At 43.0% G+C, this 12,477-nt stretch overlaps 1 protein-coding gene across 1 annotated transcript in view; it reads right to left on the bottom strand.

Annotated features, from left to right (window-relative positions):
• Positions 1 to 12,266, bottom strand: part of LOC137079105 (neoverrucotoxin subunit alpha-like) — a 98,125-nt gene extending 85,859 nt beyond the window's left edge. Inside the window, exon 1 of the mRNA XM_067447069.1 lies at positions 12,156 to 12,266. The gene's annotated coding sequence lies outside the window, so the exon portion shown is untranslated. The remainder of the gene's footprint in view (positions 1 to 12,155) is intronic.
• Positions 12,267 to 12,477: the final 211 nt, after the last annotated feature.

Raw genomic sequence — 12,477 nt, 5'->3', positions numbered from 1 at the left:
AGGACCCAGAGATAGAGGTCAGGCTATCTATGTCAGGGCATATAGGGGTCAGACTGTCTTTGTCAGACCGTCTCTGGAAAGCAACTTAGAAACCATACAGCAGACATAGAGTCAAAATCATATTAAATAATAGTTAAATGTATTAATGATCACATAAAATTGATTGTCAAAATAATTCATTATTTTGAAAGGATAATAACTGATTATTTAATTCATGAGGTTATTAAAAATCATTCAAAAGGATAAGATGCATATGATGAAGATGCATATGATGAAGAGGCAAGGGTGTCGGCCCACTCCCCCTTTCAAGAGAATGCACAATCAAGCTTTTGTGGAGTCATTTGTTCGATTGTGTGTAATGTGAGCGAGGTTTTCAATCCGAGATTGCTCCGTTCTCGTCTAGCGCTCTTCCTGAGGGAAGAGCATTTTTGCATCTGAGAGTAGTGATGTGGTCCCCGCTCACGCCGAGGCTGAGCGCGGATGCACGTCACGGTTCCTCGGATGGGGTCGCCGATCGCCGCGAGAGGATGTTTCCCTCCGGCGATCTAGCGACTGACGAGATTAATCACGAGTGCTCTTAGAGATGGCTGGTGAGAAGGGAAATACATTTCTCGGCCATCCTGACAGTGTACGCTGAGCCGATATGAGCACGCTGCATGTAGGCTGCGGCCGTCATGTGGGCGCTTTAAAGGAGAGATCACTCATTTAAAAAAGAAAAGCCTGCCATCTGAGCTTCTTTCAACTATGTTTCATTTAGATGGCGGGGCATTTAGAGCACGGCAGCGGGTCAGCCTGGTGCTACTTTTACGCCATGTCGGTGTTGCAAGTGTACTAGGAAGACCTGCTGAGGGATCTCAATCAGGGAAAATACCCTGACGCACTGCGCAGCCGTGCGCCATATCAGCGATAGCAGGGCCTGAGGGCCAGTGTCGCAGAAGCGCGGGTGGTGGTGTCCGAGGAACCGCACACCGCTGAGATCCGGGTCCCAGGCAGGCGGGAGGCATCATGGTCTACGGACCAGTGTCGGGCCAGAGGGCCGACATCGCCTCTCGTGCTCCCCGCGGTTAAGGGCGGGGCGCAAAGAGGCGAACTCCCAGAGAAGAGGAATAGTATCACAACGCGGTTGGCGTGGATGAAATATCCCTCCCTTAGGTGGGTGAGTTAAGAATTACATCTAATTTACTGCTCTACTTCATTGTCTCCCCAGGCGCTTCTTACATCCGACCCGGAGTGGGGCCATGACGATGATACTCTAGATCCCGCCTGGCTGGGCTGTGAGAAGCGCACCCTCAGGCGTTTGCGCTCCTAAGCATGCATACTGTGAGTAAAACTTATGCGTGGATATCGTCGCGCGCAGGAGGCGAGCTGGTAAGTCCCCCTTGTGAGGGAAACATTTATTCTTGATGTTGTGTGAGACTTCATGCTCCCCGCCGAGGGTTTGGGGATCACGGTATAGATGGAGGACACCATAGGGCCCTGTAGTTCCCCTGTCCGGTGGCTAGAACGATTTTCTAGGATGCCATTATGTGGTATGTTTATAGCTAGCTTTGCTAGGAGAGAATAGCCGCCTATGTATGTACAGCTGTGTGAACAGTTTAGCCTCCTCTCTGTGTGATGGAGCAGTAATTGAGGCAACCGCTCATTCTTGCGGGAATGTGCTGTTGTTTTAGGCGAGTGTGCTCTCTTAGTCAAACACCCCAGGGTAAAGTGGTTAGCGTTGCCCCTCGTGGAATTTCATAGACGGGAGGGTGAGTTCAGGCTGACGCACGAACTACAGATTTATGTCTAGCCTCGCGGGGCTTGGACAGAGTATTATTAAGGTTTTTTCGCTCCCCCGAGCCACGGATAATACTCTTATGCAGGCTGGCCCTCTCCGGGCCGCCGCATCTGTTGGCCTAGGCTTTTTCGGGATGGGGGGCATTTCTTTCCAAAGAAGGAAAGTAATTATCGCCCGAGGCCCTCTGTTTGAAATATTGCAGGGCTTTTTCTTTCGCATCCCTAGTCAGCCTCCTCTTACATTAGAGACGTCCGGCCAATGCCCGCCCCCTTCTCTGCGTTCTGGGGTTTTTAGTAATGCAGGTTGGTGTGAAGCAGAATGAACAGCGACTTAGCCAGGGGTCGTGGGGCGGGGTTTGGCGTCCCACGCTTGTACACGGGTGGGCAAGAAAGTGGGGAAACCCCGTTTTCCAGAGCTTGTTGTGGCTGCCACCTTCTGGCGGCCCCTGGCCCCATCCTGGAGGATGTTGGGCTGGTGGGTAGTATATTTGTGAATATTTTTTGCCCTCTGCTCTGTGTCTTCTGCTCCACCTTTTAGGGCTCGGGTTAAGCTGCACTTGCAACCTGCGTGCTTCGTGATGGTTCGGTCGGATGCTCCCCTGGAAGCCGAAGCATTGCCATGGCTGACACCCTAGCCTGAACGGCAGGCCACTGCATGAAGGAAGAGCGACCGCACAGACGCAGGTGATGTAAGTTGTACTCCCCTCGCTTTGAGGGTCTAGGTACTTTCAGCTGAGTACACTGCTATTGGCAATGTGTTTAAGTCTATGTCTGTAGGCACTGCCGGATGGGACTGCGTCATCTCATGGAGGACCCCGTGAGCCTCTGGGATGAAGCCAGCCCCGGGAGGGGCATGTGTTGCCAGCTGGCTGTGTGCAGCCGGCTTGGGCAGTCCTGGCAGTGGACTCTGAGCAGGAGGCCTCAGTAGGCCTTCTTGCGGGTGAGTCGCGACATCGGGCCCATGTGCGCCTGGGAGGAATATCCCCGACGATGTCAACAACCGCAGAACCTCGTCGACAAGTAGGCCCCTCATGGCCTCCCTGGGGATGAGTCCCCAGGTGGTAACTGGATGTCTAGTTCTTCGTCAGCCAAGCAGACAGCCACTGTCAGCCCGACTTGGAGCGGCCAGCATTCATCCAACCTGTGTCGCTAGGCTCACCAGGCTGGGTTACAGCAGGCCTCATCTGCTAACCGGTAAAACGTGGTGTCAGGTGATAGGCCCCTTTTAGGCCTCCCTGAGGAGGGATTTCCGGATCTGGTCTCAGTGACAAGCTAGCCGCTAGCAGGGCTTGCTGCCAGGTAGTAGGCGTCGCCAGAACGTCGAGCTCCATTGTTTGGACACACCAGGCTAGCATGGGTGGCTTCTGGTGAATGGCCTCATGGGCCTCCCTGAGGGGACCAGTTAAGCCACTTTCCTGCGGCTTTAAACAGCTAGCTTTAACGGGGCCAGGTAGAGGCTCCTTCGGGCCTCCCTGGGGGGAACGAGTTCCTTGGACGGAGACACATAACTGGCTCAAGCTGACAGCTAGTGGTTCCTGCCATCAGGCTTCAGTCCTAGCCGGCAGCACCTGATGGCGGTCGCACACTCTAGCACGACGAGATGACTCTGCTGCTATGCGGTCTCTACCGGACAGGGACCTGCATAGGTTGCCTACAGCATGGTACCTACCGGGCAGGCTTAAGAGCTCCCCTCTTATGAGGGTCCTCTGTGAGCTTACGGCCGCCTGGGCCTGATGAGTTGGTCGTAGGGCCCCGCGGGGCCTCCCTGTGAGATCAGCCTGTAGGCCTTCTCAGGCCTCCTGAGCACCCCTGTAATGTATGTGCTCGGTAGATCCTAGGATCGAGCAGCTGACTCCCCTCGCTAGCAAGGGTCGGAAAGCACTACGCTGAGCGCTGTTCTCCAGGATAGTCCGTCTCTGAGGTCCGGCCTGAGGCGGACACTGCCAGTTTGCAGTCCCTCAGCTGGATGCCTCTCCAGAGGCGAGTTTCCAGAGGCTCTGTTTTTCAACAGACAGGGCTGGCCGACGGAAGCGCCCCGATTAGTGACGCCAGGTCAGGCCTCCCTAGTGGCATTCATTGAAGTTCTTCCCGAATAGTGACTGGCTGGGGCGCCCTCGGGTCCCCTAGCCACATTCCCTTAAAGGAACCAGGCCTTTCCAGGCCTTTGAGCGGCCGGGGTAGGGTACATGAAGGTGCCCCAAGGCCATGGCTCGGGCTATGACTGTAGGGAGTGCTGTCACTGACAGCCTAGTGTGACCAGAGGGGGAGTGGTTCAGGCATTTCAGTTGAATTTGCTTGTCCTGACAGTTGTCACTGCCAGAAGGCATGCACTCCCCTCGGCATGGCGGCGTGGGTATATTGTTCCCCTTAGCGTCAAGCTGATGCAGCTTGAGTTCCCTTTCTAAAGGGAATGTCTCTGGCTACGACTGTAACCTTAGTTCCCTGAGAACAGGGAACAAGACGCTGCATCACTTTGCCATGCCTCTGGGCTTTCCTGCGAATAATGGTTCACAATGTTCAAATTTTGACATTCAGGCTCACGAAGGTGACTAACAACATATGTTTCCGAATTTCTGACGCTGGTTTTGTCTCGATTGGTCTAGCGGTTTCGAAGATATCGGCTAATTTGTTTAAAGCGCTAAATTACAACAGTGCACAAACCATACGCCGAAACCTGGCAAGTGTGGTATCGTTGGACTCGGCAACAATTCGGGAGACTAACAGGATGAGTCTCGTGAAAATAAGTCAACCACACCCAAAGTTATAAGCCCTTTTAAAAAAAATATCCACTAGGTGGCGCTGTTTCGAAACTTCTCAGGCTACTTCAAGGTATCATAATTCAAGATGGCAGACAGCCAAAATGGTTGATATGGTAAAATTGGATATCAGTGGACTCGGCATGACTTCCCGAATCTGACGAGACCACTTTTGTGATTTTTGGAAAAATGGTTCAGCAAAAAAAAAGAGCAAAAATAGCCATTTTTTCTATCTCCGTACCAGTAGGTGGTGCTGCACCGAAATGCCGCATGTTGCCTCAGTACATGCTTGTGCCAACATGTACCAAGCTTGGTCTGAATATGATAAAGCGGTGCAGAGATACAGCCTTACGTCTGTTTTTGCAAGCGCTGTGTAAAATGATTGTGTGGTTATCGGAAACGATTTGACGAATCAAATTGAATTCCATAACTTTTTGTCTGCACTGGCTGATGATGATCTGGTTCAATTTTCCTGCAAATCGGACGAGTTTGCAAAAGAAGGTTTTTGGGGAAATTCAAAATGGCGGGAAATATATAATGACGTCATAGGGATTGGATTGCTTTCGGATTGGCAGGAGCTCAGAAATCCGAGAAAAAAATAATTTTGTTTCTAGCCCTTAAGGTTCAAAAGTTATTAGCATAAACATGAGTGCAACTTTGAAAGGTGGTGGCGCTAGAGGGATTGAGTTAGAGACACCAAAATTGGTGTATTTAATGTTGGGACTGCCCTCTATCAGAACGTCAAATCGCTACAACTTTCCCAGAAACGGTTCTATGGGCTGCCATAGACTTCCATGGCAGAAGAAGAAAGTATGAATATAAATGGATACAAGAGTTGCCTCCGCACCTTCGGTGCTTGGCCCCTAATAAAAAGGGCATAAAAAGGGTCTAAAAATGCCTGTAAAAAAGATTATAGGCTCTTGATTTTTGAGCTGCTGGTTGGAAAAACTTTATCAAGCCTGGTGACGTGCATCATAGAGGTCAAAAGTCAATTTTTGCATTTTTCAGCTCATTTATCATGGAAATGTTTTGTGTATTTATCTAACAATTTCAATAATACCCTAATAATAGGAACCATCAATTACAATAGGTCCCTAAGCACATTTGGTTTGAATGCATAAGTAGTCTAAATAACCAGTGCTGAATAATTACAATTTAAGGAGTTACTTGTCACTTCCTCAAATTAACAGTTGTACACTTTGCCTTAAATGTAACCAGTGGACATGCATGTTACTCTGGAAACTTATCATAAAGATTAATTGCAAACACTTATCCACTATGCACCTCAATTTTATCTAATTTATTTTATCTAATCTATAATCTGAGATTTGATCTATTTTTTATCTATCTATTTTAACTTTGATCTATCTATTCTTCTTAAAGATCAAACATGTGTGGCCATAAAAGGACCTGGCAGCAGGTCAAGATTAAGTACAAGAACATTTTGCTGGCTTATAAGTAACCTAATTGCTGAAAAAAGTATAAATTAGGGGAATAGTGTCTGCTGACATATTTTATTGTCTGTACTGATTTTAGCACTGAGAAACAAAATGCTCATTTATCTGGCACGGGGGTGGCCTTCCAACCCAAGACCACAGCAGAGGAGCTGGACCTGGAGTTAGATAAAGGGAAGCCAATGATAGAAGGGATCCAGGGAGGGACAGCCAATGACTGTGGCCCAGCGAGAGAAACTGGCCTCTTCATACAAGGTACATTACTGCCGTACGACTGCATATGGAAAACAATCAAATAATTAGATTGTGATATATGGACTGTCTGACTTAAGCCCTATTCGGACTGGATTAGTTTAACATGGGGACGTGGGGGTAAAGTAATTATTACCAGAGGTTCTCGGTGATTTTAGTCCAGTCCGAATGTGCCATCTTATGACTTATGTCACTGAACTTCAGAAGGCTTGAGGTATCATGGCAATTTTGTGGAAATAGCCAAATGTGTTGTCCATAATGGATAAGAAGTCAGTGATGTGGTGCTAATGGAACATAACATATTTGTAACAGGATCCAGACACTGAAAAGCAGGCTGGTACATAGTGAGTATTGCCTAAAGTAAATCTACATCATACACAAATCCAGCTTTGCTAATTAATATTTGTTTTACAGAATTCACAAACTGTCAGACGTCTTTACACAATACATCTTAAGAGACATATTGAGCTTGCAGAAGTCAAGATCGAAGCGAACAACAGAAAGCTGCAAGACATGGACCTTAAAATAGAAATGAAATGCAAGACATTGAGGAAACTGCACTTGGAAATCCAAAAGCTAGAATTAGTAAGTTGTAACGCTGGCTACCTGACTAAATCACTCAAATAATTTGTTTCGGGTGCCAGGTAGACAAAAGTCTACCAAAAGGATTAAAGTTAGTCAATTTTACCCAGAATAACTCAAACCACCAGTTACGAAAATATAATTAATCCCAGTAAATAATGAATTCATAATGAAATGCATCCCACACAATTTAAAGATATGTATTGTAAAGCAAACAAGAAACACAAAAAGACAATATTTTTTTTAATAGTATGCACAAATCAAACAAAGTCTTTGCAAGTGGCCTGCTGAATCTTAGTGTTCAATGTTTACGAGTTCATGTCGCCACAAAAGGAGGAACAAAAACAAAGACAAAATGTTGCCACAACACAGGTTCAATCCCAAACCCACACACAAAAAAACACACAAAAAAACCCCTCAACATCAGTTTCTCACGAAATTAAAAAAACAAATCAAAACAAAATCAAGGAAGTCTGTAAGCGGGTGCGTGTGTGTGTGTGCCTGAGTGTGTGTGTGTGTGTGTCAGGAGTGCGAACGACTGACGGCTGATAGCGTGGGAAGTTTTCTAATAATAATAATAATTTGTTCGATTTATATATCGCTTTTCAAGGCACTCAAAGCGCTTTACATTGAAGAGGGGAATCTCCTCACCACCAATGTGCAGCACCCACCTGGATGATGCGACGGCAGCCATATTGCGCCAGAACGCTCACCACACACCAGCTGATTGGTGGAGAGGAGACCGAGTGATGAAGCCAATCAGGAGAGGGGGATGATTAGGAGGCCATTATAGACAGAGGGGCCAATGGGCAAATTTGGCCAGGAAGCCGGGGTTACACCCCTACTCTTTATCGAAGGACATCCTGGGATTTTTAACGACCACAGAGAGTCAGGACCTCGGTTTAACGTCTCATCCGAAAGACGGTGCTCTTTGTCAGTATAGTGTCCCCATCTTATCTAAAATAACAGTAGGCATACTTGGATGAAAGACAGCCTATGCCCTTCGTGGTCAATTTTTATTTGACAATGTTCAAGAGACACAACAACTCACAAAATAAAAGTTCTTTGGAAAGCTGCAATAAACACAGCAGGCACAATCAGTTCTGATGCCAATGAACTTCTGTAAAGAATATTATGTATTTTGGGATTTGACCTACGGTGTGTACTGATTTTGGATGTGTGTAAGTAGTTACAGGGTTGCAGACTCTCACGCATTTGGCATGAGACACACGCCTTCAGGGTCTGTCACACACTCTCACTCTGCCCAACTTAATCTCACGCCAAACCTGCTTTTGATATTAAACAAAGCTAAGCTTTTAATTTTTTTAAAAAGTTTTAATGCGAAATTCAAACAATAAATTGGCTTTTGGCACTAATGTGGCATAATGTTAAAGCCAGAGGGGTTGACTAATGGAGTTGCATGCTCTCGTCTCCCGGCGACGCGCGCAGTCATGTGGCTCATGAGCGTTCAATACTTCTAGCGCGGTGTCAATGCATCTGAATGGCTTCAGCGGGTATACAACAGTTTCACTCTACAGATGTTTGCAGCAAGTTTTAGTAAACAGTACAGCTTAGTGTGCATTGATTATTAAGTCAGCCATATTTCCAGGATCGTTTTATTATGGAGAGTGATAGAGATGCAGCATTGTTAACATTAATGTTACTCTTGTATTTAGCCCTCAGGTATTCCTTACTCATTGGTCACACTAATACTCATTGATGACAAATGTGACCATACACCACAACTATTTTTCAATTAAATAAATGGTCTATATATTAATTCAATAATATTTATTGAATATTTTCAGAAGATATTTTGGTACTTAATACTATTTGTGCAAAAAATATTGTCAATCAATGACCACTTAAAATATTTTTCTTATTTATATTGCACTTTGTGTAGTAATTAAGGTTAAATAGAGAATTCCAATTCAAAGAGGCAAATTATAGTCATTTTGTGGCTAAAATATGATCATGTTTATTTGTAATGCCATTACCCAGTACGCTGTAAAAAATGATTTTAAATAAGTTATGACAACATATGTTTTTACATTGGTTTATCTCATCAAAATAAGTTAAGAAATGTTCAACTTTTTTTAAATTAATTATACAAGATGTAACTCATTTTTTACAGTCAGCTTAACATAATTTAAGTTGAAATAACTTAAACATCCAAGTCGATTGTACTGCAAACTTGTTTTTACGGTGTAGGTGCCTTATTGCTCTTTAATAAATATACATGTATCTAATGTAGTTGCTCCAAAAAGTATTGCAGTCTTGCATTTTAATAAATATTTAGATATCATCAAACACTAGATTTCTTTAAATGTGAAATGTTAAAATGTTTATAACTTGCACCCCCCCCCCCCACACACACACACACACACACACAAAATCTCACTCCGACCTGAACTTAAAAGTTGGCAACCCTGCAGTTACTCCCTCTTGCGGTCTGAGGCAGACCTGTTGTGCAATAGCGCACGGAGAGACTTTACAGGGGAAACACGGTTTTAGCCGGGTTAGATGACAAATATAACGGATGAGATGTTTTGAGCTATTGACTTGATAGCAGAAGATGTTTTGGATGGGGAGAATAAAATGTTTTATTCAATTACATAACATATATTACTGCATGTACTGAGGCATGTGTTAGTGTTTTAGACACAGGACAGCACTATTACACATATTAGTGTGAGTTTTAAAGGAAGTGTATGTAAGATTGTGGCCAAAACTGGTACTGCAATCACTATCCCCTCTCCCCCTCCCCCTGACTCGAGGTTGCCAGATTGGCAGCAGGATCAGCAGGAGCGTTTGTAGATCTGTAGCTGTGGTAACTAGAGCAGATCTGGCAACCCGATGCCGAAACACTACTGACTTGGTGATTGGTGGATAAGTGGAGGGTGGAGCTTTAGGCCAAAACACAACATGACATCATCATCAGTTGAGGGCAACAACAACTTTATAATGACAATATCCTGGCCGGACTACTGTTGTCAGTGATTCAAGTATTTAAAATGATGATGATTTCTTAATGTCCAGTGACATTTTATGATTACTTAAAAATACATTTCTTACATACAGTTCCATTAATATGAAATAGTTCTAATATCACAGCACTTTTGTTTTTATTTGCACAAAGTTTAGTTTCAAGAATCAGAAAAACACTATAATGTTTATGTTTCATTTACTATGCGTCAGCCATTATTCACAACAATATTTAAAATCTGGATAAGGAATGGTATACCTTTAAGTGTAACCATTCATTAGAGTCCAAAATTATGACAGTACATCAAAGCGTTCAAGAACAGCAGCATTGTGCAAGTGATTTTTTTTGCAAAGCGCCTTGACATAAACTTAGATAAGCATGTGCAAAACACATTTCCTAAAGGTATTGTTGTCAAATATGAAATTGGACTTGGTAAGACTCCTGCTGTGATTCTATTGTGTTTTCCAGCTAATAGCTCCCAGCTATAGTCGTTGCAGGTATCTTTGAACATACTGAAAAAGAAAACTCTATTTTTTTCAAAGTGCTATTACTCAATATCAGAATGACGTATCACCTTTCAAAAGAGACCAAAACCATGCATATACACAGTGGTTCAAGAACAGCACTTTGGGTATTCCTTTTCTAGGCATTTAGGAACATTTTACAGGCATTCTAAGGGGATATCTAGTGTTTCAATGCTGGATAATAAAAATTATACAACAAATTTACAGAACACCATGGAGTGACTGTAAAACACATTAATTTCTAGTAGGATTGACAGCAGATACATCACTTGGAATAATCTTAGCCTGGTTGTTAGCCTGCTCTGGAGATTAAATCTCCATAATACCTTAATTTAGCTTTCTTTCATGCAACAGAGTCAGGGCTAAATTCAGCCAGGATAACTGGAAAATCTCAGGTTAATCCCTTATCTTGCTTTCCTGCAATACCCCTCAGGAAATGGGCCTATCTGTGCTGTTCAATATTTAGCATTGGGTGGAGAATTCCTTAAAGCTTTACTCAAGCATTGGCAGTTTATTTATAGTTATCCAAAGTTGACTAATGTATTTAAAGAAGGTTCTCAATTGGTATTAAAATCAGATTTTCCGCTTTGTAAGGTGAAAACTGGTATCCCGACTCTTCTTCTGGTAATTATCGCTGTGGTAACTGTGCCCAGTCTACTTTTACACAAATGTAAATCTTTCAGTCATCCACACACTTGCCTGAATATTTGGATACATGGGACGATTACTTGCTCATCCACACATGTGATTTATCTTATACGCTGTCCATGTGTTCTTGAACAATTGAACAATATTAGGACGGAGATGTGCGCAGTCCTATAGCATTATACTTCAGACAAGCGGGTCATAATGTTAGTGTCGTACAATGCATCAGTCTAGAAGGTACACAAACCGGCAAGAGGAGGACATTTTGAGAGAAAACTGTTGCAACAGGAGAGCTTTTGGATTTTTACTTTAAATACTTTATCGTCTTTTTGGGTTGAATCATTTATTTTATTTCATTTTCAAATTATTTATTTACTGTATTTTTATTTTTTATTTCAATTTTTCATATTATTATTTATTTTTTTGTATATTTTTATTTCTATTTTCTCTTTTTTTATTAATTTGTATTTATTTATTTATTTATTTATTCAAAACACTAGTATTATTTTTTATTTTTGTGGGATACGTGTGATCACCTGTTACCTATAAAGGAGATTTTATCTTGGTTCACAAAGTTTGTGCCAGATGAAGACTTATGCAAGAAATGTTGCAATAAATGACATCACATTGTTGTTGTTTTTTCCTTCAATAACACTAAATTTGCCACAACCAAGTCAAAACACATATGTACAGGTAAAATATATAGTCAACTTTTTTTCATCAAAACATCATCAAAGGCCCCATTTACACTGCATGGTTCAAGTGACCCGATTCCGATTTTTCCCTCTCATGTGGCTCAGATCGGATATGGCATGTGAACGTGTAAGCAGGAAAAAAAACGCATGGATTCCTCAGATCGGATTCAGGCCTCACTCATATGTGGTAATAAATCCGATATGATTCGGATGCGTGCATTAGCGTCTGCCATGTAAGCGGTCAAATCGGATATTCCCCAGTAAATGCGAGTCGTACCTCATTGAAAAAATACATTTCATTTTTTGGTGAACAAACCCTTTAAATATAACCTTGCACTTTCTAGTCTCTCCTGTTTAAACAATGGTTTCACAACTTCTTATATCTATCCTCTGAAAAACTTAACATGTAGATTAAGTAAAGGTGGAGCAAAGCATCACAGCAAATCAAACACATTTACAGCAATACTGCCTAAATCACATCTTACCTGGAGTCTCTGTTCTTGATATGGTAAGTCTGATGCTTATCAGAAATCTGTAGTGATATTTATAGTACTGAGGGAATGACTCATGAAAACATGCGATGTAGGGAATTGTTGTGTAAGATTGGAGAGGGGAGGTCAATGCCTCTTTGATTTTGTGTGAGGTACAAAGTAGAAATGATTAAAAATATTAATTGAAAACAAGTTGAATAAGCTATTGAAAAGCAGTTACTGTTAATGAAACATTTATATAAATACTCAATTTTGTGTAGAAAAGGGATACTTTGTGATTGTGTTTATTGTACTAACACAAATGAAAATATGCTGA

This window comes from Pseudorasbora parva, chromosome 6, assembly GCF_024679245.1.
Source record: "Pseudorasbora parva isolate DD20220531a chromosome 6, ASM2467924v1, whole genome shotgun sequence".
NCBI classification, from domain to species: Eukaryota; Metazoa; Chordata; class Actinopteri; order Cypriniformes; family Gobionidae; genus Pseudorasbora; species Pseudorasbora parva.
This window is presented reverse-complemented; position numbering and strand designations above follow the sequence as displayed.